This window comes from Pseudophryne corroboree, chromosome 11 (genome assembly GCF_028390025.1).
Source record: "Pseudophryne corroboree isolate aPseCor3 chromosome 11, aPseCor3.hap2, whole genome shotgun sequence".
In the NCBI taxonomy this organism is placed as follows: Eukaryota; Metazoa; Chordata; class Amphibia; order Anura; family Myobatrachidae; genus Pseudophryne; species Pseudophryne corroboree.
The window spans coordinates 166969793-166997559 of NC_086454.1; the positions used below are offsets into that span (position 1 = coordinate 166969793).

Below are 27767 nucleotides of genomic sequence, written 5' to 3' on the forward strand. Positions count from 1 at the left end.
AGAGATTTTGTGATATATGTGTCTATGATGTTTTCAAGTATTCATGCACTCCACCGATGAGCTTATTCCATTCTTGTCCATCAAGAAAAGCAAATGGCCCATACTGGGATCAAACCCGTGACCTTGGCGTTATTAGCACCACGCTCTAACCAACTGAGCTAACCGGCCACAGTTGTTACTGCAAGCAAACACAAAACTGGCAAATGTACCTCAAAGCACAGATCATATTTTGTTTTTATAGCATTTCATTTTTTAAAAAAAAGCTTAAGCCATAGAGTGATCTGAAGCATGGGTATCATAAAAATGCTCCAGTTTCTTTCCACATTACAAAATAAAAATAAATATTAGATAGGATAATAACAAAGATTAAGGCATCTACTAATAGTAGAAAAATAGACAATTTAGACAAGGAGTATATGCAAATCTAAGCAAAAGCAATCTAAAAAATCTAATACACAATTTTTAATTGTAAATTTACAGATTGTTAAAAAAAAGATAATCCCAGGATGTAATCCATTATGTATTAAATTTAGTATGTTTTACCAAGTTGTGTATGAATAACTTTTAACACAAAAAAATATATATTGGGGAAGTAACTTAATGTGCCCATTGGAAATAAAGAATGCTAGCCCATTTTGGAATGCAAAGCTTAAGAAAATACAAACTTCAATCCATAGGAAAGCACTTTTTATTCAGTCTACACTCTGTAATCATACTGTAGCTTAATTTACAAATTTTGATGTCATTATCAGACTTAACTCACAAGAGACTTTCATCCTTGGTCTATAAAAAAGGCAGTCCTCTGTTATAAAGCTTGAAACAATTGTAAGTGGCTGATATGCAAATATGGAAATACAGAAAAACTGTCAATTCAATGCTAGGATAACATAAGGGGTGATGCTCCAACTGAAATTGGTCCTAGGCATTTAGGTTTCTAGTATCTATCTTCTCCTTTAAAAAATAGGTTACTTTTTATATATTATCATTGGGTTTGGACAAATATTCTACATAATACCTATTGCATCCCTGAGCTTATTAGAAACTTGAAATAATATATATAAAGTATTGAATTTCTTTTCTTTGCATTTAAAAGATGAGCGCACTTCAGTAGATGCCATTGCTCAGGTGAGGGTTCCATGGTGTAATTGTTAGCACCCTTGCCTTTGAATCTAGTAATCTGAATTCATATCTCGTGGGAGCTAACATTGTTTATTTTCCTATTGTTCAAAGCTCCATTTTCATTCAATGTATGAGTATTGCAAATCTTCATTTAAAATTCATATAAATTCCATCATCTTCAGTGGTGTCCTTTGTTTAAACTCATTTTTAAACTTATCAAATCAGAAGTATGTCAAATATTTGGAAATAAGAAAAGATGCAATAAGAATGCAGAGATCCATTACTTGTGCTCTGGTCTTTAGAAATTCTCCATTTTTTTTTACTTCAGTGTGCACTAATGAGAGGGGAGCACATATCTTCTTCTTCTTCTAGTAACACCTAGTGCCCTCTATGTTTGAGCAGCAATATAATAACTAATTAATTTGCCCCTGCATATCTTAGTTATGCCATATTGCTTGATTTGAGACAAAAGTCACTGAGCCATGTAGAGAAAAATCTTCATCAGCCAAAGGATGACACTCCCACTTGCTTCTGATATGTATTTGAAGAGATTTTGTGATATATGTGTCTATGATGTTTTCAAGTATTCATGCACTCCACCGATGAGCTTATTCCATTCTTGTCCATCAAGAAAAGCAAATGGCCCATACGGGGATCGAACCCGTGACCTTGGCGTTATTAGCACCATGCTCTAACCAACTGAGCTAACCGGCCACAGATATCACTGCAAGCAAACACAAAACTGGCAAATGTACCTCAAAGCACAGATCATATTTTTTTTTTATAACATTTCATTTTTCAAAAAAAAGCTTAAGCCATAGAGTCACTTGAAGCATGGGTATCATAAAAATGCTCCAGTTTCTTTCCACATTACAAAATAAAAATAAATATTAGATAGGATAATAACAAAGATTAAGGCATCTACTAATAGTATAAAAATAGACAATTTAGACAAGGAGTATATGCAAATCTAAGCAAAATCAATCTAAAAAATCTAATACACAATTTTTAATTGTAAATTTACAGATTGTTGAAAAAGATAATCCCAGGATGTAATCCATTATGTATTAAATTTAGTATGTTTTACCAAGTTGTGTATGAATAACTTTTAACACAAAAAAATATATATTGGGGAAGAAGCTTAATGTGCCCATTGGAAATAAAGAATGCTAGCCCATTTTGGAATGCAAAGCTTAAGAAAATACAAACTTCAATCCATAGGAAAGCACTTTTTATTCAGTCTACACTCTGTAATCATACTATAGCTTAATTTACAAATTGTGATGTCATTATCAGACTTAACTCACAAGAGACTTTCATCCTTGGTCTATAAAAAAGGCAGTCCTCTGTTATAAAGCTTGAAACAATTGTAAGTGGCTGATATGCAAATATGGAAATACAGAAAAACTGTCAATTCAATGCTAGGATAACATAAGGGGTGATGCTCCAACTGAAATTGGTCCTAGGCATTTAGGTTTCTAGTATCTATCTTCTCCTTTAAAAAATAGGTTACTTTTTATATATTATCATTGGGTTTGGACAAATATTCTACATAATACCTATTGCATCCCTGAGCTTATTAGAAACTTGAAATAATATATATAAAGTATTGAATTTCTTTTCTTTGCATTTAAAAGATGAGCGCACTTCAGTAGATGCCATTGCTCAGGTGAGGGTTCCATGGTGTAATTGTTAGCACCCTGGACTTTCAATCTAGTAATCTGAGTTCATATCTCATGGGAGCTAACATTGTTTATTTTCCTTTTGTTCAAAGCTCCATTTTCATTCAATGTATGAGTATTGCAAATCTTCATTTAAAATTCATATAAATTCCATCATCTTCAGTGGTGTCCTTTGTTTAAACTCATTTTTAAACTTATCAAATCAGAAGTATGTCAAATATTTGGAAATAAGAAAAGATGCAATAAGAATGCAGAGATCCATTACTTGTGCTCTGGTCTTTAGAAATTCTCCATTTTTTTTACTTCAGTGTGCACTAATGAGAGGGGAGCTCATATTTTCTTCTTATTCTAGTAACACCTAGTGCCCTCTATGTTTGAGCAGCAATATAATAACTGATTAATTTGCCCTTGCATATCTTAGTTATACCATATTGCTTGATTTGAGACAAAAGTCACTGAGCCATGTAGAGAAAAATCTTTATCAGCCAAAGGATGACACTCCCACTGGCTTCTGATATGTATTTGAAGAGATTTTGTGATATATGTGTCTATGATGTTTTCAAGTATTCATGCACTCCACCGATGAGCTTATTCCATTCTTGTCCATCAAGAAAAGCAAATGGCCCATACGGGATCGAACCCGTGACCTTGGCATTATTAGCACCACACTCTAACCAACTGAGCTAACCGGCCACAGATGTTACTGCAAGCAAACACAAAACTGGCAAATGTACCTCAAAGCACAGATCATATTTTGTTTTTATAGCATTTCATTTTTCAAAAAAAAGCTTAAGCCATAGAGTCACTTGAAGCATGGGTATCATAAAAATGCTCCAGTTTCTTTCCACATTACAAAATAAAAATAAATATTAGATAGGATAATAACAAAGATTAAGGCATCTACTAATAGTATAAAAATAGACAATTTAGACAAGGAGTATATGCAAATCTAAGCAAAATCAATCTAAAAAATCTAATACACAATTTTTAATTGTAAATTTACAGATTGTTGAAAAAGATAATCCCAGGATGTAATCCATTATGTATTAAATTTAGTATGTTTTACCAAGTTGTGTATGAATAACTTTTAACACAAAAAAATATATATTGGGGAAGTAGCTTAATGTGCCCATTGGAAATAAAGAATGCTAGCCCATTTTGGAATGCAAAGCTTAAGAAAATACAAACTTCAATCCATAGGAAAGCACTTTTTATTCAGTCTACACTCTGTAATCATACTATAGCTTAATTTACAAATTGTGATGTCATTATCAGACTTAACTCACAAGAGACTTTCATCCTTGGTCTATAAAAAAGGCAGTACTCAGTTATAAAGCTTGAAACAATTGTAAGTGGCTGATATGCAAATATGGAAATACAGAAAAACTGTCAATTCAATGCTAGGATAACATAAGGGGTGATGCTCCAACTGAAATTGGTCCTAGGCATTTAGGTTTCTAGTATCTATCTTCTCCTTTAAAAAATAGGTTACTTTTTATATATTATCATTGGGTTTGGACAAATATTCTACATAATACCTATTGCATCCCTGAGCTTATTAGAAACTTGAAATAATATATATAAAGTATTGAATTTCTTTTCTTTGCATTTAAAAGATGAGCGCACTTCAGTAGATGCCATTGCTCAGGTGAGGGTTCCATGGTGTAATTGTTAGCACCCTGGACTTTGAATCTAGTAATCTGAGTTCATATCTCGTGGGAGCTAACATTGTTTATTTTCCTTTTGTTCAAAGCTCCATTTTCATTCAATGTATGAGTATTGCAAATCTTCATTTAAAATTCATATAAATTCCATCATCTTCAGTGGTGTCCTTTGTTTAAACTCATTTTTAAACTTATCAAATCAGAAGTATGTCAAATATTTGGAAATAAGAAAAGATGCAATAAGAATGCAGAGATCCATTACTTGTGCTCTGGTCTTTAGAAATTCTCCATTTTTTTTACTTCAGTGTGCACTAATGAGAGGGGAGCTCATATCTTCTTCTTATTCTAGTAACACCTAGTGCCCTCTATGTTTGAGCAGCAATATAATAACTGATTAATTTGCCCTTGCATATCTTAGTTATGCCATATTGCTTGATTTGAGACAAAAGTCACTGAGCCATGTAGAGAAAAATCTTCATCAGCCAAAGGATGACACTCCCACTGGCTTCTGATATGTATTTGAAGAGATTTTGTGATATATGTGTCTATGATGTTTTCAAGTATTCATGCACTCCACCGATGAGCTTATTCCATTCTTGTCCATCAAGAAAAGCAAATGGCCCATACGGGATCGAACCCGTGACCTTGGCGTTATTAGCACCACACTCTAACCAACTGAGCTAACCGGCCACAGATGTTACTACAAGCAAACACAAAACTGGCAAATGTACCTCAAAGCACAGATCATATTTTGTTTTTATGGCTTTTCATTTTTCAAAAAAAAGCTTAAGCCATAGAGTCACTTGAAGCATGGGTATCATAAAAATGCTCCAGTTTCTTTCCACATTACAAAATAAAAATAAATATTAGATAGGATAATAACAAAGATTAAGGCATCTACTAATAGTATAAAAATAGACAATTTAGACAAGGAGTATATGCAAATCTAAGCAAAATCAATCTAAAAAATCTAATACACAATTTTTAATTGTAAATTTACAGATTGTTGAAAAAGATAATCCCAGGATGTAATCCATTATGTATTAAATTTAGTATGTTTTACCAAGTTGTGTATGAATAACTTTTAACACAAAAAAATATATATTGGGGAAGAAGCTTAATGTGCCCATTGGAAATAAAGAATGCTAGCCCATTTTGGAATGCAAAGCTTAAGAAAATACAAACTTCAATCCATAGGAAAGCACTTTTTATTCAATCTACACTCTGTAATCATACTATAGCTTAATTTACAAATTGTGATGTCATTATCAGACTTAACTCACAAGAGACTTTCATCCTTGGTCTATAAAAAAGGCAGTCCTCTGTTATAAAGCTTGAAACAATTGTAAGTGGCTGATATGCAAATATGGAAATACAGAAAAACTGTCAATTCAATGCTAGGATAACATAAGGGGTGATGCTCCAACTGAAATTGGTCCTAGGCATTTAGGTTTCTAGTATCTATCTTCTCCTTTAAAAAATAGGTTACTTTTTATATATTATCATTGGGTTTGGACAAATATTCTACATAATACCTATTGCATCCTTGAGCTTATTAGAAACTTGAAATAATATATATAAAGTATTGAATTTCTTTTCTTTGCATTTAAAAGATGAGCGCACTTCAGTAGATGCCATTGCTCAGGTGAGGGTTCCATGGTGTAATTGTTAGCACCCTGGACTTTGAATCTAGTAATCTGAGTTCATATCTCGTGGGAGCTAACATTGTTTATTTTCCTTTTGTTCAAAGCTCCATTTTCATTCAATGTATGAGTATTGCAAATCTTCATTTAAAATTCATATAAATTCCATCATCTTCAGTGGTGTCCTTTGTTTAAACTCATTTTTAAACTTATCAAATCAGAAGTATGTCAAATATTTGGAAATAAGAAAAGATGCAATAAGAATGCAGAGATCCATTACTTGTGCTCTGGTCTTTAGAAATTCTCCATTTTTTTTACTTCAGTGTGCACTAATGAGAGGGGAGCACATATCTTCTTCTTCTTCTAGTAACACCTAGTGCCCTCTATGTTTGAGCAGCAATATAATAACTGATTAATTTGCCCTTGCATATCTTAGTTATGCCATATTGCTTGATTTGAGACAAAAGTCACTGAGCCATGTAGAGAAAAATCTTCATCAGCCAAAGGATGACACTCCCACTGGATTCTGATATGTATTTGAAGAGATTTTGTGATATATGTGTCTATGATGTTTTCAAGTATTCATGCACTCCACCGATGAGCTTATTCCATTCTTGTCCATCAAGAAAAGCAAATGGCCCATACTGGGATCAAACCCGTGACCTTGGCGTTATTAGCACCACGCTCTAACCAACTGAGCTAACCGGCCACAGTTGTTACTGCAAGCAAACACAAAACTGGCAAATGTACCTCAAAGCACAGATCATATTTTGTTTTTATAGCATTTCATTTTTTTAAAAAAAGCTTAAGCCATAGAGTGATCTGAAGCATGGGTATCATAAAAATGCTCCAGTTTCTTTCCACATTACAAAATAAAAATAAATATTAGATAGGATAATAACAAAGATTAAGGCATCTACTAATAGTAGAAAAATAGACAATTTAGACAAGGAGTATATGCAAATCTAAGCAAAAGCAATCTAAAAAATCTAATACACAATTTTTAATTGTAAATTTACAGATTGTTAAAAAAAAGATAATCCCAGGATGTAATCCATTATGTATTAAATTTAGTATGTTTTACCAAGTTGTGTATGAATAACTTTTAACACAAAAAAATATATATTGGGGAAGTAACTTAATGTGCCCATTGGAAATAAAGAATGCTAGCCCATTTTGGAATGCAAAGCTTAAGAAAATACAAACTTCAATCCATAGGAAAGCACTTTTTATTCAGTTTACACTCTGTAATCATACTGTAGCTTAATTTACAAATTGTGATGTCATTATCAGACTTAACTCACAAGAGACTTTCATCCTTGGTCTATAAAAAAGGCAGTCCTCTGTTATAAAGCTTGAAACAATTGTAAGTGGCTGATATGCAAATATGGAAATACAGAAAAACTGTCAATTCAATGCTAGGATAACATAAGGGGTGATGCTCCAACTGAAATTGGTCCTAGGCATTTAGGTTTCTAGTATCTATCTTCTCCTTTAAAAAATAGGTTACTTTTTATATATTATCATTGGGTTTGGACAAATATTCTACATAATACCTATTGCATCCCTGAGCTTATTAGAAACTTGAAATAATATATATAAAGTATTGAATTTCTTTTCTTTGCATTTAAAAGATGAGCGCACTTCAGTAGATGCCATTGCTCAGGTGAGGGTTCCATGGTGTAATTGTTAGCACCCTTGCCTTTGAATCTAGTAATCTGAATTCATATCTCGTGGGAGCTAACATTGTTTATTTTCCTATTGTTCAAAGCTCCATTTTCATTCAATGTATGAGTATTGCAAATCTTCATTTAAAATTCATATAAATTCCATCATCTTCAGTGGTGTCCTTTGTTTAAACTCATTTTTAAACTTATCAAATCAGAAGTATGTCAAATATTTGGAAATAAGAAAAGATGCAATAAGAATGCAGAGATCCATTACTTGTGCTCTGGTCTTTAGAAATTCTCCATTTTTTTTTACTTCAGTGTGCACTAATGAGAGGGGAGCACATATCTTCTTCTTCTTCTAGTAACACCTAGTGCCCTCTATGTTTGAGCAGCAATATAATAACTGATTAATTTGACCCTGCATATCTTAGTTATGCCATATTGCTTGATTTGAGACAAAAGTCACTGAGCCATGTAGAGAAAAATCTTCATCAGCCAAAGGATGACACTCCCACTGGCTTCTGATATGTATTTGAAGAGATTTTGTGATATATGTGTCTATGATGTTTTCAAGAATTCATGCACTCCACCGATGAGCTTATTCCATTCTTGTCCATCAAGAAAAGCAAATGGCCCATACGGGGATCGAACCCGTGACCTTGGCGTTATTAGCACCATGCTCTAACCAACTGAGCTAACCGGCCACAGATATCACTGCAAGCAAACACAAAACTGGCAAATGTACCTCAAAGCACAGATCATATTTTTTTTTATAACATTTCATTTTTCAAAAAAAAGCTTAAGCCATAGAGTCACTTGAAGAATGGGTATCATAAAAATGCTCCAGTTTCTTTCCACATTACAAAATAAAAATAAATATTAGATAGGATAATAACAAAGATTAAGGCATCTACTAATAGTATAAAAATAGACAATTTAGACAAGGAGTATATGCAAATCTAAGCAAAATCAATCTAAAAAATCTAATACACAATTTTTAATTGTAAATTTACAGATTGTTGAAAAAGATAATCCCAGGATGTAATCCATTATGTATTAAATTTAGTATGTTTTACCAAGTTGTGTATGAATAACTTTTAACACAAAAAAATATATATTGGGGAAGAAGCTTAATGTGCCCATTGGAAATAAAGAATGCTAGCCCATTTTGGAATGCAAAGCTTAAGAAAATACAAACTTCAATCCATAGGAAAGCACTTTTTATTCAGTCTACACTCTGTAATCATACTATAGCTTAATTTACAAATTGTGATGTCATTATCAGACTTAACTCACAAGAGACTTTCATCCTTGGTCTATAAAAAAGGCAGTCCTCTGTTATAAAGCTTGAAACAATTGTAAGTGGCTGATATGCAAATATGGAAATACAGAAAAACTGTCAATTCAATGCTAGGATAACATAAGGGGTGATGCTCCAACTGAAATTGGTCCTAGGCATTTAGGTTTCTAGTATCTATCTTCTCCTTTAAAAAACAGGTTACTTTTTATATATTATCATTGGTTTTGGACAAATATTCTACATAATACCTATTGCATCCCTGAGCTTATTAGAAACTTGAAATAATATATATAAAGTATTGAATTTCTTTTCTTTGCATTTAAAAGATGAGCGCACTTCAGTAGATGCCATTGCTCAGGTGAGGGTTCCATGGTGTAATTGTTAGCACCCTTGACTTTGAATCTAGTAATCTGAATTCATATCTCGTGGGAGCTAACATTGTTTATTTTCCTATTGTTCAAAGCTCCATTTTCATTCAATGTATGAGTATTGCAAATCTTCATTTAAAATTCATATAAATTCCATCATCTTCAGTGGTGTCCTTTGTTTAAACTCATTTTTAAACTTATCAAATCAGAAGTATGTCAAATATTTTGAAATAAGAAAAGATGCAATAAGAATGCAGAGATCCATTACTTGTGCTCTGGTCTTTAGAAATTCTCCATTTTTTTTTACTTCAGTGTGCACTAATGAGAGGGGAGCACATATCTTCTTCTTCTTCTAGTAACACCTAGTGCCCTCTATGTTTGAGCAGCAATATAATAACTAATTAATTTGCCCTTGCATATCTTAGTTATGCCATATTGCTTGATTTGAGACAAAAGTCACTGAGCCATGTAGAGAAAAACCTTCATCAGCCAAAGGATGACACTCCCACTGGCTTCTGATATGTATTTGAAGAGATTTTGTGATATATGTGTCTATGATGTTTTCAAGTATTCATGCACTCCACCGATGAGCTTATTCCATTCTTGTCCATCAAGAAAAGCAAATGGCCCATACGGGGATCGAACCCGTGACCTTGGCGTTATTAGCACCATGCTCTAACCAACTGAGCTAACCGGCCACAGATATCACTGCAAGCAAACACAAAACTGGCAAATGTACCTCAAAGCACAGATCATATTTTTTTTTTATAACATTTAATTTTTCAAAAAAAAGCTTAAGCCATAGAGTCACTTGAAGCATGGGTATCATAAAAATGCTCCAGTTTCTTTCCACATTACAAAATAAAAATAAATATTAGATAGGATAATAACAAAGATTAAGGCATCTACTAATAGTATAAAAATAGACAATTTAGACAAGGAGTATATGCAAATCTAAGCAAAATCAATCTAAAAAATCTAATACACAATTTTTAATTGTAAATTTACAGATTGTTGAAAAAGATAATCCCAGGATGTAATCCATTATGTATTAAATTTAGTATGTTTTACCAAGTTGTGTATGAATAACTTTTAACACAAAAAAAAATATATTGGGGAAGAAGCTTAATGTGCCCATTGGAAATAAAGAATGCTAGCCCATTTTGGAATGCAAAGCTTAAGAAAATACAAACTTCAATCCATAGGAAAGCACTTTTTATTCAATCTACACTCTGTAATCATACTATAGCTTAATTTACAAATTGTGATGTCATTATCAGACTTAACTCACAAGAGACTTTCATCCTTGGTCTATAAAAAAGGCAGTCCTCTGTTATAAAGCTTGAAACAATTGTAAGTGGCTGATATGCAAATATGGAAATACAGAAAAACTGTCAATTCAATGCTAGGATAACATAAGGGGTGATGCTCCAACTGAAATTGGTCCTAGGCATTTAGGTTTCTAGTATCTATCTTCTCCTTTAAAAAATAGGTTACTTTTTATATATTATCATTGGGTTTGGACAAATATTCTACATAATACCTATTGCATCCCTGAGCTTATTAGAAACTTGAAATAATATATATAAAGTATTGAATTTCTTTTCTTTGCATTTAAAAGATGAGCGCACTTCAGTAGATGCCATTGCTCAGGTGAGGGTTCCATGGTGTAATTGTTAGCACCCTGGACTTTGAATCTAGTAATCTGAGTTCATATCTCGTGGGAGCTAACATTGTTTATTTTCCTTTTGTTCAAAGCTCCATTTTCATTCAATGTATGAGTATTGCAAATCTTCATTTAAAATTCATATAAATTCCATCATCTTCAGTGGTGTCCTTTGTTTAAACTCATTTTTAAACTTATCAAATCAGAAGTATGTCAAATATTTGGAAATAAGAAAAGATGCAATAAGAATGCAGAGATCCATTACTTGTGCTCTGGTCTTTAGAAATTCTCCATTTTTTTTACTTCAGTGTGCACTAATGAGAGGGGAGCACATATCTTCTTCTTCTTCTAGTAACACCTAGTGCCCTCTATGTTTGAGCAGCAATATAATAACTGATTAATTTGCCCTTGCATATCTTAGTTATGCCATATTGCTTGATTTGAGACAAAAGTCACTGAGCCATGTAGAGAAAAATCTTCATCAGCCAAAGGATGACACTCCCACTGGATTCTGATATGTATTTGAAGAGATTTTGTGATATATGTGTCTATGATGTTTTCAAGTATTCATGCACTCCACCGATGAGCTTATTCCATTCTTGTCCATCAAGAAAAGCAAATGGCCCATACTGGGATCAAACCCGTGACCTTGGCGTTATTAGCACCACGCTCTAACCAACTGAGCTAACCGGCCACAGTTGTTACTGCAAGCAAACACAAAACTGGCAAATGTACCTCAAAGCACAGATCATATTTTGTTTTTATAGCATTTCATTTTTTAAAAAAAAGCTTAAGCCATAGAGTGATCTGAAGCATGGGTATCATAAAAATGCTCCAGTTTCTTTCCACATTACAAAATAAAAATAAATATTAGATAGGATAATAACAAAGATTAAGGCATCTACTAATAGTAGAAAAATAGACAATTTAGACAAGGAGTATATGCAAATCTAAGCAAAAGCAATCTAAAAAATCTAATACACAATTTTTAATTGTAAATTTACAGATTGTTAAAAAAAAGATAATCCCAGGATGTAATCCATTATGTATTAAATTTAGTATGTTTTACCAAGTTGTGTATGAATAACTTTTAACACAAAAAAATATATATTGGGGAAGTAACTTAATGTGCCCATTGGAAATAAAGAATGCTAGCCCATTTTGGAATGCAAAGCTTAAGAAAATACAAACTTCAATCCATAGGAAAGCACTTTTTATTCAGTCTACACTCTGTAATCATACTGTAGCTTAATTTACAAATTTTGATGTCATTATCAGACTTAACTCACAAGAGACTTTCATCCTTGGTCTATAAAAAAGGCAGTCCTCTGTTATAAAGCTTGAAACAATTGTAAGTGGCTGATATGCAAATATGGAAATACAGAAAAACTGTCAATTCAATGCTAGGATAACATAAGGGGTGATGCTCCAACTGAAATTGGTCCTAGGCATTTAGGTTTCTAGTATCTATCTTCTCCTTTAAAAAATAGGTTACTTTTTATATATTATCATTGGGTTTGGACAAATATTCTACATAATACCTATTGCATCCCTGAGCTTATTAGAAACTTGAAATAATATATATAAAGTATTGAATTTCTTTTCTTTGCATTTAAAAGATGAGCGCACTTCAGTAGATGCCATTGCTCAGGTGAGGGTTCCATGGTGTAATTGTTAGCACCCTTGCCTTTGAATCTAGTAATCTGAATTCATATCTCGTGGGAGCTAACATTGTTTATTTTCCTATTGTTCAAAGCTCCATTTTCATTCAATGTATGAGTATTGCAAATCTTCATTTAAAATTCATATAAATTCCATCATCTTCAGTGGTGTCCTTTGTTTAAACTCATTTTTAAACTTATCAAATCAGAAGTATGTCAAATATTTGGAAATAAGAAAAGATGCAATAAGAATGCAGAGATCCATTACTTGTGCTCTGGTCTTTAGAAATTCTCCATTTTTTTTTACTTCAGTGTGCACTAATGAGAGGGGAGCACATATCTTCTTCTTCTTCTAGTAACACCTAGTGCCCTCTATGTTTGAGCAGCAATATAATAACTAATTAATTTGCCCCTGCATATCTTAGTTATGCCATATTGCTTGATTTGAGACAAAAGTCACTGAGCCATGTAGAGAAAAATCTTCATCAGGCAAAGGATGACACTCCCACTTGCTTCTGATATGTATTTGAAGAGATTTTGTGATATATGTGTCTATGATGTTTTCAAGTATTCATGCACTCCACCGATGAGCTTATTCCATTCTTGTCCATCAAGAAAAGCAAATGGCCCATACGGGGATCGAACCCGTGACCTTGGCGTTATTAGCACCATGCTCTAACCAACTGAGCTAACCGGCCACAGATATCACTGCAAGCAAACACAAAACTGGCAAATGTACCTCAAAGCACAGATCATATTTTTTTTTTATAACATTTCATTTTTCAAAAAAAAGCTTAAGCCATAGAGTCACTTGAAGCATGGGTATCATAAAAATGCTCCAGTTTCTTTCCACATTACAAAATAAAAATAAATATTAGATAGGATAATAACAAAGATTAAGGCATCTACTAATAGTATAAAAATAGACAATTTAGACAAGGAGTATATGCAAATCTAAGCAAAAGCAATCTAAAAAATCTAATACACAATTTTTAATTGTAAATTTACAAATTGTTAAAAAAAAGATAATCCCAGGATGTAATCCATTATGTATTAAATTTTGTATGTTTTACCAAGTTGTGTATGAATAACTTTTAACACAAAAAAATATATATTGGGGAAGTAACTTAATGTGCCCATTGGAAATAAAGAATGCTAGCCCATTTTGGAATGCAAAGCTTAAGAAAATACAAACTTCAATCCATAGGAAAGCACTTTTTATTCAGTCTACACTCTGTAATCATACTATAGCTTAATTTACAAATTGTGATGTCATTATCAGACTTAACTCACAAGAGACTTTCATCCTTGGTCTATAAAAAAGGCAGTCCTCTGTTATAAAGCTTGAAACAATTGTAAGTGGCTGATATGCAAATATGGAAATACAGAAAAACTGTCAATTCAATGCTAGGATAACATAAGGGGTGATGCTCCAACTGAAATTGGTCCTAGGCATTTAGGTTTCTAGTATCTATCTTCTCCTTTAAAAAATAGGTTACTTTTTATATATTATCATTGGGTTTGGACAAATATTCTACATAATACCTATTGCATCCCTGAGCTTATTAGAAACTTGAAATAATATATATAAAGTATTGAATTTCTTTTCTTTGCATTTAAAAGATGAGCGCACTTCAGTAGATGCCATTGCTCAGGTGAGGGTTCCATGGTGTAATTGTTAGCACCCTTGCCTTTGAATCTAGTAATCTGAATTCATATCTCGTGGGAGCTAACATTGTTTATTTTCCTATTGTTCAAAGCTCCATTTTCATTCAATGTATGAGTATTGCAAATCTTCATTTAAAATTCATATAAATTCCATCATCTTCAGTGGTGTCCTTTGTTTAAACTCATTTTTAAACTTATCAAATCAGAAGTATGTCAAATATTTGGAAATAAGAAAAGATGCAATAAGAATGCAGAGATCCATTACTTGTGCTCTGGTCTTTAGAAATTCTCCATTTTTTTTTACTTCAGTGTGCACTAATGAGAGGGGAGCACATATCTTCTTCTTCTTCTAGTAACACCTAGTGCCCTCTATGTTTGAGCAGCAATATAATAACTAATTAATTTGCCCCTGCATATCTTAGTTATGCCATATTGCTTGATTTGAGACAAAAGTCACTGAGCCATGTAGAGAAAAATCTTCATCAGCCAAAGGATGACACTCCCACTGGCTTCTGATATGTATTTGAAGAGATTTTGTGATATATGTGTCTATGATGTTTTCAAGTATTCATGCACTCCACCGATGAGCTTATTCCATTCTTGTCCATCAAGAAAAGCAAATGGCCCATACGGGGATCGAACCCGTGACCTTGGCGTTATTAGCACCATGCTCTAACCAACTGAGCTAACCGGCCACAGATATCACTGCAAGCAAACACAAAACTGGCAAATGTACCTCAAAGCACAGATCATATTTTTTTTTATAACATTTCATTTTTCAAAAAAAAGCTTAAGCCATAGAGTCACTTGAAGCATGGGTATCATAAAAATGCTCCAGTTTCTTTCCACATTACAAAATAAAAATAAATATTAGATAGGATAATAACAAAGATTAAGGCATCTACTAATAGTATAAAAATAGACAATTTAGACAAGGAGTATATGCAAATCTAAGCAAAATCAATCTAAAAAATCTAATACACAATTTTTAATTGTAAATTTACAGATTGTTGAAAAAGATAATCCCAGGATGTAATCCATTATGTATTAAATTTAGTATGTTTTACCAAGTTGTGTATGAATAACTTTTAACACAAAAAAATATATATTGGGGAAGAAGCTTAATGTGCCCATTGGAAATAAAGAATGCTAGCCCATTTTGGAATGCAAAGCTTAAGAAAATACAAACTTCAATCCATAGGAAAGCACTTTTTATTCAGTCTACACTCTGTAATCATACTATAGCTTAATTTACAAATTGTGATGTCATTATCAGACTTAACTCACAAGAGACTTTCATCCTTGGTCTATAAAAAAGGCAGTCCTCTGTTATAAAGCTTGAAACAATTGTAAGTGGCTGATATGCAAATATGGAAATACAGAAAAACTGTCAATTCAATGCTAGGATAACATAAGGGGTGATGCTCCAACTGAAATTGGTCCTAGGCATTTAGGTTTCTAGTATCTATCTTCTCCTTTAAAAAATAGGTTACTTTTTATATATTATCATTGGGTTTGGACAAATATTCTACATAATACCTATTGCATCCCTGAGCTTATTAGAAACTTGAAATAATATATATAAAGTATTGAATTTCTTTTCTTTGCATTTAAAAGATGAGCGCACTTCAGTAGATGCCATTGCTCAGGTGAGGGTTCCATGGTGTAATTGTTAGCACCCTTGCCTTTGAATCTAGTAATCTGAATTCATATCTCGTGGGAGCTAACATTGTTTATTTTCCTATTGTTCAAAGCTCCATTTTCATTCAATGTATGAGTATTGCAAATCTTCATTTAAAATTCATATAAATTCCATCATCTTCAGTGGTGTCCTTTGTTTAAACTCATTTTTAAACTTATCAAATCAGAAGTATGTCAAATATTTGGAAATAAGAAAAGATGCAATAAGAATGCAGAGATCCATTACTTGTGCTCTGGTCTTTAGAAATTCTCCATTTTTTTTTACTTCAGTGTGCACTAATGAGAGGGGAGCACATATCTTCTTCTTCTTCTAGTAACACCTAGTGCCCTCTATGTTTGAGCAGCAATATAATAACTAATTAATTTGCCCCTGCATATCTTAGTTATGCCATATTGCTTGATTTGAGACAAAAGTCACTGAGCCATGTAGAGAAAAATCTTCATCAGCCAAAGGATGACACTCCCACTTGCTTCTGATATGTATTTGAAGAGATTTTGTGATATATGTGTCTATGATGTTTTCAAGTATTCATGCACTCCACCGATGAGCTTATTCCATTCTTGTCCATCAAGAAAAGCAAATGGCCCATACGGGGATCGAACCCGTGACCTTGGCGTTATTAGCACCATGCTCTAACCAACTGAGCTAACCGGCCACAGATATCACTGCAAGCAAACACAAAACTGGCAAATGTACCTCAAAGCACAGATCATATTTTTTTTTTATAACATTTCATTTTTCAAAAAAAAGCTTAAGCCATAGAGTCACTTGAAGCATGGGTATCATAAAAATGCTCCAGTTTCTTTCCACATTACAAAATAAAAATAAATATTAGATAGGATAATAACAAAGATTAAGGCATCTACTAATAGTATAAAAATAGACAATTTAGACAAGGAGTATATGCAAATCTAAGCAAAATCAATCTAAAAAATCTAATACACAATTTTTAATTGTAAATTTACAGATTGTTGAAAAAGATAATCCCAGGATGTAATCCATTATGTATTAAATTTAGTATGTTTTACCAAGTTGTGTATGAATAACTTTTAACACAAAAAAATATATATTGGGGAAGAAGCTTAATGTGCCCATTGGAAATAAAGAATGCTAGCCCATTTTGGAATGCAAAGCTTAAGAAAATACAAACTTCAATCCATAGGAAAGCACTTTTTATTCAGTCTACACTCTGTAATCATACTATAGCTTAATTTACAAATTGTGATGTCATTATCAGACTTAACTCACAAGAGACTTTCATCCTTGGTCTATAAAAAAGGCAGTCCTCTGTTATAAAGCTTGAAACAATTGTAAGTGGCTGATATGCAAATATGGAAATACAGAAAAACTGTCAATTCAATGCTAGGATAACATAAGGGGTGATGCTCCAACTGAAATTGGTCCTAGGCATTTAGGTTTCTAGTATCTATCTTCTCCTTTAAAAAATAGGTTACTTTTTATATATTATCATTGGGTTTGGACAAATATTCTACATAATACCTATTGCATCCCTGAGCTTATTAGAAACTTGAAATAATATATATAAAGTATTGAATTTCTTTTCTTTGCATTTAAAAGATGAGCGCACTTCAGTAGATGCCATTGCTCAGGTGAGGGTTCCATGGTGTAATTGTTAGCACCCTGGACTTTCAATCTAGTAATCTGAGTTCATATCTCATGGGAGCTAACATTGTTTATTTTCCTTTTGTTCAAAGCTCCATTTTCATTCAATGTATGAGTATTGCAAATCTTCATTTAAAATTCATATAAATTCCATCATCTTCAGTGGTGTCCTTTGTTTAAACTCATTTTTAAACTTATCAAATCAGAAGTATGTCAAATATTTGGAAATAAGAAAAGATGCAATAAGAATGCAGAGATCCATTACTTGTGCTCTGGTCTTTAGAAATTCTCCATTTTTTTTACTTCAGTGTGCACTAATGAGAGGGGAGCTCATATTTTCTTCTTATTCTAGTAACACCTAGTGCCCTCTATGTTTGAGCAGCAATATAATAACTGATTAATTTGCCCTTGCATATCTTAGTTATACCATATTGCTTGATTTGAGACAAAAGTCACTGAGCCATGTAGAGAAAAATCTTTATCAGCCAAAGGATGACACTCCCACTGGCTTCTGATATGTATTTGAAGAGATTTTGTGATATATGTGTCTATGATGTTTTCAAGTATTCATGCACTCCACCGATGAGCTTATTCCATTCTTGTCCATCAAGAAAAGCAAATGGCCCATACGGGATCGAACCCGTGACCTTGGCATTATTAGCACCACACTCTAACCAACTGAGCTAACCGGCCACAGATGTTACTGCAAGCAAACACAAAACTGGCAAATGTACCTCAAAGCACAGATCATATTTTGTTTTTATAGCATTTCATTTTTCAAAAAAAAGCTTAAGCCATAGAGTCACTTGAAGCATGGGTATCATAAAAATGCTCCAGTTTCTTTCCACATTACAAAATAAAAATAAATATTAGATAGGATAATAACAAAGATTAAGGCATCTACTAATAGTATAAAAATAGACAATTTAGACAAGGAGTATATGCAAATCTAAGCAAAATCAATCTAAAAAATCTAATACACAATTTTTAATTGTAAATTTACAGATTGTTGAAAAAGATAATCCCAGGATGTAATCCATTATGTATTAAATTTAGTATGTTTTACCAAGTTGTGTATGAATAACTTTTAACACAAAAAAATATATATTGGGGAAGTAGCTTAATGTGCCCATTGGAAATAAAGAATGCTAGCCCATTTTGGAATGCAAAGCTTAAGAAAATACAAACTTCAATCCATAGGAAAGCACTTTTTATTCAGTCTACACTCTGTAATCATACTATAGCTTAATTTACAAATTGTGATGTCATTATCAGACTTAACTCACAAGAGACTTTCATCCTTGGTCTATAAAAAAGGCAGTACTCAGTTATAAAGCTTGAAACAATTGTAAGTGGCTGATATGCAAATATGGAAATACAGAAAAACTGTCAATTCAATGCTAGGATAACATAAGGGGTGATGCTCCAACTGAAATTGGTCCTAGGCATTTAGGTTTCTAGTATCTATCTTCTCCTTTAAAAAATAGGTTACTTTTTATATATTATCATTGGGTTTGGACAAATATTCTACATAATACCTATTGCATCCCTGAGCTTATTAGAAACTTGAAATAATATATATAAAGTATTGAATTTCTTTTCTTTGCATTTAAAAGATGAGCGCACTTCAGTAGATGCCATTGCTCAGGTGAGGGTTCCATGGTGTAATTGTTAGCACCCTGGACTTTGAATCTAGTAATCTGAGTTCATATCTCGTGGGAGCTAACATTGTTTATTTTCCTTTTGTTCAAAGCTCCATTTTCATTCAATGTATGAGTATTGCAAATCTTCATTTAAAATTCATATAAATTCCATCATCTTCAGTGGTGTCCTTTGTTTAAACTCATTTTTAAACTTATCAAATCAGAAGTATGTCAAATATTTGGAAATAAGAAAAGATGCAATAAGAATGCAGAGATCCATTACTTGTGCTCTGGTCTTTAGAAATTCTCCATTTTTTTTACTTCAGTGTGCACTAATGAGAGGGGAGCTCATATCTTCTTCTTATTCTAGTAACACCTAGTGCCCTCTATGTTTGAGCAGCAATATAATAACTGATTAATTTGCCCTTGCATATCTTAGTTATGCCATATTGCTTGATTTGAGACAAAAGTCACTGAGCCATGTAGAGAAAAATCTTCATCAGCCAAAGGATGACACTCCCACTGGCTTCTGATATGTATTTGAAGAGATTTTGTGATATATGTGTCTATGATGTTTTCAAGTATTCATGCACTCCACCGATGAGCTTATTCCATTCTTGTCCATCAAGAAAAGCAAATGGCCCATACGGGATCGAACCCGTGACCTTGGCGTTATTAGCACCACACTCTAACCAACTGAGCTAACCGGCCACAGATGTTACTACAAGCAAACACAAAACTGGCAAATGTACCTCAAAGCACAGATCATATTTTGTTTTTATGGCTTTTCATTTTTCAAAAAAAAGCTTAAGCCATAGAGTCACTTGAAGCATGGGTATCATAAAAATGCTCCAGTTTCTTTCCACATTACAAAATAAAAATAAATATTAGATAGGATAATAACAAAGATTAAGGCATCTACTAATAGTATAAAAATAGACAATTTAGACAAGGAGTATATGCAAATCTAAGCAAAATCAATCTAAAAAATCTAATACACAATTTTTAATTGTAAATTTACAGATTGTTGAAAAAGATAATCCCAGGATGTAATCCATTATGTATTAAATTTAGTATGTTTTACCAAGTTGTGTATGAATAACTTTTAACACAAAAAAATATATATTGGGGAAGAAGCTTAATGTGCCCATTGGAAATAAAGAATGCTAGCCCATTTTGGAATGCAAAGCTTAAGAAAATACAAACTTCAATCCATAGGAAAGCACTTTTTATTCAATCTACACTCTGTAATCATACTATAGCTTAATTTACAAATTGTGATGTCATTATCAGACTTAACTCACAAGAGACTTTCATCCTTGGTCTATAAAAAAGGCAGTCCTCTGTTATAAAGCTTGAAACAATTGTAAGTGGCTGATATGCAAATATGGAAATACAGAAAAACTGTCAATTCAATGCTAGGATAACATAAGGGGTGATGCTCCAACTGAAATTGGTCCTAGGCATTTAGGTTTCTAGTATCTATCTTCTCCTTTAAAAAATAGGTTACTTTTTATATATTATCATTGGGTTTGGACAAATATTCTACATAATACCTATTGCATCCTTGAGCTTATTAGAAACTTGAAATAATATATATAAAGTATTGAATTTCTTTTCTTTGCATTTAAAAGATGAGCGCACTTCAGTAGATGCCATTGCTCAGGTGAGGGTTCCATGGTGTAATTGTTAGCACCCTGGACTTTGAATCTAGTAATCTGAGTTCATATCTCGTGGGAGCTAACATTGTTTATTTTCCTTTTGTTCAAAGCTCCATTTTCATTCAATGTATGAGTATTGCAAATCTTCATTTAAAATTCATATAAATTCCATCATCTTCAGTGGTGTCCTTTGTTTAAACTCATTTTTAAACTTATCAAATCAGAAGTATGTCAAATATTTGGAAATAAGAAAAGATGCAATAAGAATGCAGAGATCCATTACTTGTGCTCTGGTCTTTAGAAATTCTCCATTTTTTTTACTTCAGTGTGCACTAATGAGAGGGGAGCACATATCTTCTTCTTCTTCTAGTAACACCTAGTGCCCTCTATGTTTGAGCAGCAATATAATAACTGATTAATTTGCCCTTGCATATCTTAGTTATGCCATATTGCTTGATTTGAGACAAAAGTCACTGAGCCATGTAGAGAAAAATCTTCATCAGCCAAAGGATGACACTCCCACTGGATTCTGATATGTATTTGAAGAGATTTTGTGATATATGTGTCTATGATGTTTTCAAGTATTCATGCACTCCACCGATGAGCTTATTCCATTCTTGTCCATCAAGAAAAGCAAATGGCCCATACTGGGATCAAACCCGTGACCTTGGCGTTATTAGCACCACGCTCTAACCAACTGAGCTAACCGGCCACAGTTGTTACTGCAAGCAAACACAAAACTGGCAAATGTACCTCAAAGCACAGATCATATTTTGTTTTTATAGCATTTCATTTTTTTAAAAAAAGCTTAAGCCATAGAGTGATCTGAAGCATGGGTATCATAAAAATGCTCCAGTTTCTTTCCACATTACAAAATAAAAATAAATATTAGATAGGATAATAACAAAGATTAAGGCATCTACTAATAGTAGAAAAATAGACAATTTAGACAAGGAGTATATGCAAATCTAAGCAAAAGCAATCTAAAAAATCTAATACACAATTTTTAATTGTAAATTTACAGATTGTTAAAAAAAAGATAATCCCAGGATGTAATCCATTATGTATTAAATTTAGTATGTTTTACCAAGTTGTGTATGAATAACTTTTAACACAAAAAAATATATATTGGGGAAGTAACTTAATGTGCCCATTGGAAATAAAGAATGCTAGCCCATTTTGGAATGCAAAGCTTAAGAAAATACAAACTTCAATCCATAGGAAAGCACTTTTTATTCAGTTTACACTCTGTAATCATACTGTAGCTTAATTTACAAATTGTGATGTCATTATCAGACTTAACTCACAAGAGACTTTCATCCTTGGTCTATAAAAAAGGCAGTCCTCTGTTATAAAGCTTGAAACAATTGTAAGTGGCTGATATGCAAATATGGAAATACAGAAAAACTGTCAATTCAATGCTAGGATAACATAAGGGGTGATGCTCCAACTGAAATTGGTCCTAGGCATTTAGGTTTCTAGTATCTATCTTCTCCTTTAAAAAATAGGTTACTTTTTATATATTATCATTGGGTTTGGACAAATATTCTACATAATACCTATTGCATCCCTGAGCTTATTAGAAACTTGAAATAATATATATAAAGTATTGAATTTCTTTTCTTTGCATTTAAAAGATGAGCGCACTTCAGTAGATGCCATTGCTCAGGTGAGGGTTCCATGGTGTAATTGTTAGCACCCTTGCCTTTGAATCTAGTAATCTGAATTCATATCTCGTGGGAGCTAACATTGTTTATTTTCCTATTGTTCAAAGCTCCATTTTCATTCAATGTATGAGTATTGCAAATCTTCATTTAAAATTCATATAAATTCCATCATCTTCAGTGGTGTCCTTTGTTTAAACTCATTTTTAAACTTATCAAATCAGAAGTATGTCAAATATTTGGAAATAAGAAAAGATGCAATAAGAATGCAGAGATCCATTACTTGTGCTCTGGTCTTTAGAAATTCTCCATTTTTTTTTACTTCAGTGTGCACTAATGAGAGGGGAGCACATATCTTCTTCTTCTTCTAGTAACACCTAGTGCCCTCTATGTTTGAGCAGCAATATAATAACTGATTAATTTGACCCTGCATATCTTAGTTATGCCATATTGCTTGATTTGAGACAAAAGTCACTGAGCCATGTAGAGAAAAATCTTCATCAGCCAAAGGATGACACTCCCACTGGCTTCTGATATGTATTTGAAGAGATTTTGTGATATATGTGTCTATGATGTTTTCAAGAATTCATGCACTCCACCGATGAGCTTATTCCATTCTTGTCCATCAAGAAAAGCAAATGGCCCATACGGGGATCGAACCCGTGACCTTGGCGTTATTAGCACCATGCTCTAACCAACTGAGCTAACCGGCCACAGATATCACTGCAAGCAAACACAAAACTGGCAAATGTACCTCAAAGCACAGATCATATTTTTTTTTATAACATTTCATTTTTCAAAAAAAAGCTTAAGCCATAGAGTCACTTGAAGAATGGGTATCATAAAAATGCTCCAGTTTCTTTCCACATTACAAAATAAAAATAAATATTAGATAGGATAATAACAAAGATTAAGGCATCTACTAATAGTATAAAAATAGACAATTTAGACAAGGAGTATATGCAAATCTAAGCAAAATCAATCTAAAAAATCTAATACACAATTTTTAATTGTAAATTTACAGATTGTTGAAAAAGATAATCCCAGGATGTAATCCATTATGTATTAAATTTAGTATGTTTTACCAAGTTGTGTATGAATAACTTTTAACACAAAAAAATATATATTGGGGAAGAAGCTTAATGTGCCCATTGGAAATAAAGAATGCTAGCCCATTTTGGAATGCAAAGCTTAAGAAAATACAAACTTCAATCCATAGGAAAGCACTTTTTATTCAGTCTACACTCTGTAATCATACTATAGCTTAATTTACAAATTGTGATGTCATTATCAGACTTAACTCACAAGAGACTTTCATCCTTGGTCTATAAAAAAGGCAGTCCTCTGTTATAAAGCTTGAAACAATTGTAAGTGGCTGATATGCAAATATGGAAATACAGAAAAACTGTCAATTCAATGCTAGGATAACATAAGGGGTGATGCTCCAACTGAAATTGGTCCTAGGCATTTAGGTTTCTAGTATCTATCTTCTCCTTTAAAAAACAGGTTACTTTTTATATATTATCATTGGTTTTGGACAAATATTCTACATAATACCTATTGCATCCCTGAGCTTATTAGAAACTTGAAATAATATATATAAAGTATTGAATTTCTTTTCTTTGCATTTAAAAGATGAGCGCACTTCAGTAGATGCCATTGCTCAGGTGAGGGTTCCATGGTGTAATTGTTAGCACCCTTGACTTTGAATCTAGTAATCTGAATTCATATCTCGTGGGAGCTAACATTGTTTATTTTCCTATTGTTCAAAGCTCCATTTTCATTCAATGTATGAGTATTGCAAATCTTCATTTAAAATTCATATAAATTCCATCATCTTCAGTGGTGTCCTTTGTTTAAACTCATTTTTAAACTTATCAAATCAGAAGTATGTCAAATATTTTGAAATAAGAAAAGATGCAATAAGAATGCAGAGATCCATTACTTGTGCTCTGGTCTTTAGAAATTCTCCATTTTTTTTTACTTCAGTGTGCACTAATGAGAGGGGAGCACATATCTTCTTCTTCTTCTAGTAACACCTAGTGCCCTCTATGTTTGAGCAGCAATATAATAACTAATTAATTTGCCCTTGCATATCTTAGTTATGCCATATTGCTTGATTTGAGACAAAAGTCACTGAGCCATGTAGAGAAAAACCTTCATCAGCCAAAGGATGACACTCCCACTGGCTTCTGATATGTATTTGAAGAGATTTTGTGATATATGTGTCTATGATGTTTTCAAGTATTCATGCACTCCACCGATGAGCTTATTCCATTCTTGTCCATCAAGAAAAGCAAATGGCCCATACGGGGATCGAACCCGTGACCTTGGCGTTATTAGCACCATGCTCTAACCAACTGAGCTAACCGGCCACAGATATCACTGCAAGCAAACACAAAACTGGCAAATGTACCTCAAAGCACAGATCATATTTTTTTTTTATAACATTTAATTTTTCAAAAAAAAGCTTAAGCCATAGAGTCACTTGAAGCATGGGTATCATAAAAATGCTCCAGTTTCTTTCCACATTACAAAATAAAAATAAATATTAGATAGGATAATAACAAAGATTAAGGCATCTACTAATAGTATAAAAATAGACAATTTAGACAAGGAGTATATGCAAATCTAAGCAAAATCAATCTAAAAAATCTAATACACAATTTTTAATTGTAAATTTACAGATTGTTGAAAAAGATAATCCCAGGATGTAATCCATTATGTATTAAATTTAGTATGTTTTACCAAGTTGTGTATGAATAACTTTTAACACAAAAAAAAATATATTGGGGAAGAAGCTTAATGTGCCCATTGGAAATAAAGAATGCTAGCCCATTTTGGAATGCAAAGCTTAAGAAAATACAAACTTCAATCCATAGGAAAGCACTTTTTATTCAATCTACACTCTGTAATCATACTATAGCTTAATTTACAAATTGTGATGTCATTATCAGACTTAACTCACAAGAGACTTTCATCCTTGGTCTATAAAAAAGGCAGTCCTCTGTTATAAAGCTTGAAACAATTGTAAGTGGCTGATATGCAAATATGGAAATACAGAAAAACTGTCAATTCAATGCTAGGATAACATAAGGGGTGATGCTCCAACTGAAATTGGTCCTAGGCATTTAGGTTTCTAGTATCTATCTTCTCCTTTAAAAAATAGGTTACTTTTTATATATTATCATTGGGTTTGGACAAATATTCTACATAATACCTATTGCATCCCTGAGCTTATTAGAAACTTGAAATAATATATATAAAGTATTGAATTTCTTTTCTTTGCATTTAAAAGATGAGCGCACTTCAGTAGATGCCATTGCTCAGGTGAGGGTTCCATGGTGTAATTGTTAGCACCCTGGACTTTGAATCTAGTAATCTGAGTTCATATCTCGTGGGAGCTAACATTGTTTATTTTCCTTTTGTTCAAAGCTCCATTTTCATTCAATGTATGAGTATTGCAAATCTTCATTTAAAATTCATATAAATTCCATCATCTTCAGTGGTGTCCTTTGTTTAAACTCATTTTTAAACTTATCAAATCAGAAGTATGTCAAATATTTGGAAATAAGAAAAGATGCAATAAGAATGCAGAGATCCATTACTTGTGCTCTGGTCTTTAGAAATTCTCCATTTTTTTTACTTCAGTGTGCACTAATGAGAGGGGAGCACATATCTTCTTCTTCTTCTAGTAACACCTAGTGCCCTCTATGTTTGAGCAGCAATATAATAACTGATTAATTTGCCCTTGCATATCTTAGTTATGCCATATTGCTTGATTTGAGACAAAAGTCACTGAGCCATGTAGAGAAAAATCTTCATCAGCCAAAGGATGACACTCCCACTGGATTCTGATATGTATTTGAAGAGATTTTGTGATATATGTGTCTATGATGTTTTCAAGTATTCATGCACTCCACCGATGAGCTTATTCCATTCTTGTCCATCAAGAAAAGCAAATGGCCCATACTGGGATCAAACCCGTGACCTTGGCGTTATTAGCACCACGCTCTAACCAACTGAGCTAACCGGCCACAGTTGTTACTGCAAGCAAACACAAAACTGGCAAATGTACCTCAAAGCACAGATCATATTTTGTTTTTATAGCATTTCATTTTTTAAAAAAAAGCTTAAGCCATAGAGTGATCTGAAGCATGGGTATCATAAAAATGCTCCAGTTTCTTTCCACATTACAAAATAAAAATAAATATTAGATAGGATAATAACAAAGATTAAGGCATCTACTAATAGTAGAAAAATAGACAATTTAGACAAGGAGTATATGCAAATCTAAGCAAAAGCAATCTAAAAAATCTAATACACAATTTTTAATTGTAAATTTACAGATTGTTAAAAAAAAGATAATCCCAGGATGTAATCCATTATGTATTAAATTTAGTATGTTTTACCAAGTTGTGTATGAATAACTTTTAACACAAAAAAATATATATTGGGGAAGTAACTTAATGTGCCCATTGGAAATAAAGAATGCTAGCCCATTTTGGAATGCAAAGCTTAAGAAAATACAAACTTCAATCCATAGGAAAGCACTTTTTATTCAGTCTACACTCTGTAATCATACTGTAGCTTAATTTACAAATTTTGATGTCATTATCAGACTTAACTCACAAGAGACTTTCATCCTTGGTCTATAAAAAAGGCAGTCCTCTGTTATAAAGCTTGAAACAATTGTAAGTGGCTGATATGCAAATATGGAAATACAGAAAAACTGTCAATTCAATGCTAGGATAACATAAGGGGTGATGCTCCAACTGAAATTGGTCCTAGGCATTTAGGTTTCTAGTATCTATCTTCTCCTTTAAAAAATAGGTTACTTTTTATATATTATCATTGGGTTTGGACAAATATTCTACATAATACCTATTGCATCCCTGAGCTTATTAGAAACTTGAAATAATATATATAAAGTATTGAATTTCTTTTCTTTGCATTTAAAAGATGAGCGCACTTCAGTAGATGCCATTGCTCAGGTGAGGGTTCCATGGTGTAATTGTTAGCACCCTTGCCTT

General features: G+C 32.7%; 17 non-coding genes across 17 annotated transcripts; all 17 read right to left on the bottom strand.

Annotated features, from left to right (window-relative positions):
* Nucleotides 1-94: 94 nt before the first annotated feature.
* On the bottom strand, nt 95-168 carry TRNAI-AAU (transfer RNA isoleucine (anticodon AAU)). The gene has a single exon. It is a non-coding gene; the product is annotated as a tRNA-Ile (tRNA).
* Nucleotides 169-1759: 1591 nt separating this feature from the next.
* On the bottom strand, nt 1760-1833 carry TRNAI-AAU (transfer RNA isoleucine (anticodon AAU)). The gene has a single exon. It is a non-coding gene; the product is annotated as a tRNA-Ile (tRNA).
* A 1588-nt stretch (nt 1834-3421) lies between these two features.
* Nucleotides 3422-3494, bottom strand: TRNAI-AAU (transfer RNA isoleucine (anticodon AAU)). Its single transcript has one exon. It is a non-coding gene; the product is annotated as a tRNA-Ile (tRNA).
* A 1588-nt stretch (nt 3495-5082) lies between these two features.
* TRNAI-AAU (transfer RNA isoleucine (anticodon AAU)) lies at nt 5083-5155 on the bottom strand. The gene has a single exon. It is a non-coding gene; the product is annotated as a tRNA-Ile (tRNA).
* Nucleotides 5156-6743: 1588 nt separating this feature from the next.
* Nucleotides 6744-6817, bottom strand: TRNAI-AAU (transfer RNA isoleucine (anticodon AAU)). Its single transcript has one exon. It is a non-coding gene; the product is annotated as a tRNA-Ile (tRNA).
* A 1591-nt stretch (nt 6818-8408) lies between these two features.
* On the bottom strand, nt 8409-8482 carry TRNAI-AAU (transfer RNA isoleucine (anticodon AAU)). The gene has a single exon. It is a non-coding gene; the product is annotated as a tRNA-Ile (tRNA).
* Nucleotides 8483-10070: 1588 nt separating this feature from the next.
* On the bottom strand, nt 10071-10144 carry TRNAI-AAU (transfer RNA isoleucine (anticodon AAU)). Its single transcript has one exon. It is a non-coding gene; the product is annotated as a tRNA-Ile (tRNA).
* Nucleotides 10145-11732: 1588 nt separating this feature from the next.
* On the bottom strand, nt 11733-11806 carry TRNAI-AAU (transfer RNA isoleucine (anticodon AAU)). The gene has a single exon. It is a non-coding gene; the product is annotated as a tRNA-Ile (tRNA).
* A 1591-nt stretch (nt 11807-13397) lies between these two features.
* On the bottom strand, nt 13398-13471 carry TRNAI-AAU (transfer RNA isoleucine (anticodon AAU)). Its single transcript has one exon. It is a non-coding gene; the product is annotated as a tRNA-Ile (tRNA).
* Nucleotides 13472-15062: 1591 nt separating this feature from the next.
* TRNAI-AAU (transfer RNA isoleucine (anticodon AAU)) lies at nt 15063-15136 on the bottom strand. Its single transcript has one exon. It is a non-coding gene; the product is annotated as a tRNA-Ile (tRNA).
* A 1588-nt stretch (nt 15137-16724) lies between these two features.
* On the bottom strand, nt 16725-16798 carry TRNAI-AAU (transfer RNA isoleucine (anticodon AAU)). The gene has a single exon. It is a non-coding gene; the product is annotated as a tRNA-Ile (tRNA).
* Nucleotides 16799-18386: 1588 nt separating this feature from the next.
* TRNAI-AAU (transfer RNA isoleucine (anticodon AAU)) lies at nt 18387-18459 on the bottom strand. Its single transcript has one exon. It is a non-coding gene; the product is annotated as a tRNA-Ile (tRNA).
* A 1588-nt stretch (nt 18460-20047) lies between these two features.
* Nucleotides 20048-20120, bottom strand: TRNAI-AAU (transfer RNA isoleucine (anticodon AAU)). Its single transcript has one exon. It is a non-coding gene; the product is annotated as a tRNA-Ile (tRNA).
* Nucleotides 20121-21708: 1588 nt separating this feature from the next.
* Nucleotides 21709-21782, bottom strand: TRNAI-AAU (transfer RNA isoleucine (anticodon AAU)). Its single transcript has one exon. It is a non-coding gene; the product is annotated as a tRNA-Ile (tRNA).
* A 1591-nt stretch (nt 21783-23373) lies between these two features.
* On the bottom strand, nt 23374-23447 carry TRNAI-AAU (transfer RNA isoleucine (anticodon AAU)). The gene has a single exon. It is a non-coding gene; the product is annotated as a tRNA-Ile (tRNA).
* A 1588-nt stretch (nt 23448-25035) lies between these two features.
* Nucleotides 25036-25109, bottom strand: TRNAI-AAU (transfer RNA isoleucine (anticodon AAU)). The gene has a single exon. It is a non-coding gene; the product is annotated as a tRNA-Ile (tRNA).
* A 1588-nt stretch (nt 25110-26697) lies between these two features.
* On the bottom strand, nt 26698-26771 carry TRNAI-AAU (transfer RNA isoleucine (anticodon AAU)). The gene has a single exon. It is a non-coding gene; the product is annotated as a tRNA-Ile (tRNA).
* Nucleotides 26772-27767: the final 996 nt, after the last annotated feature.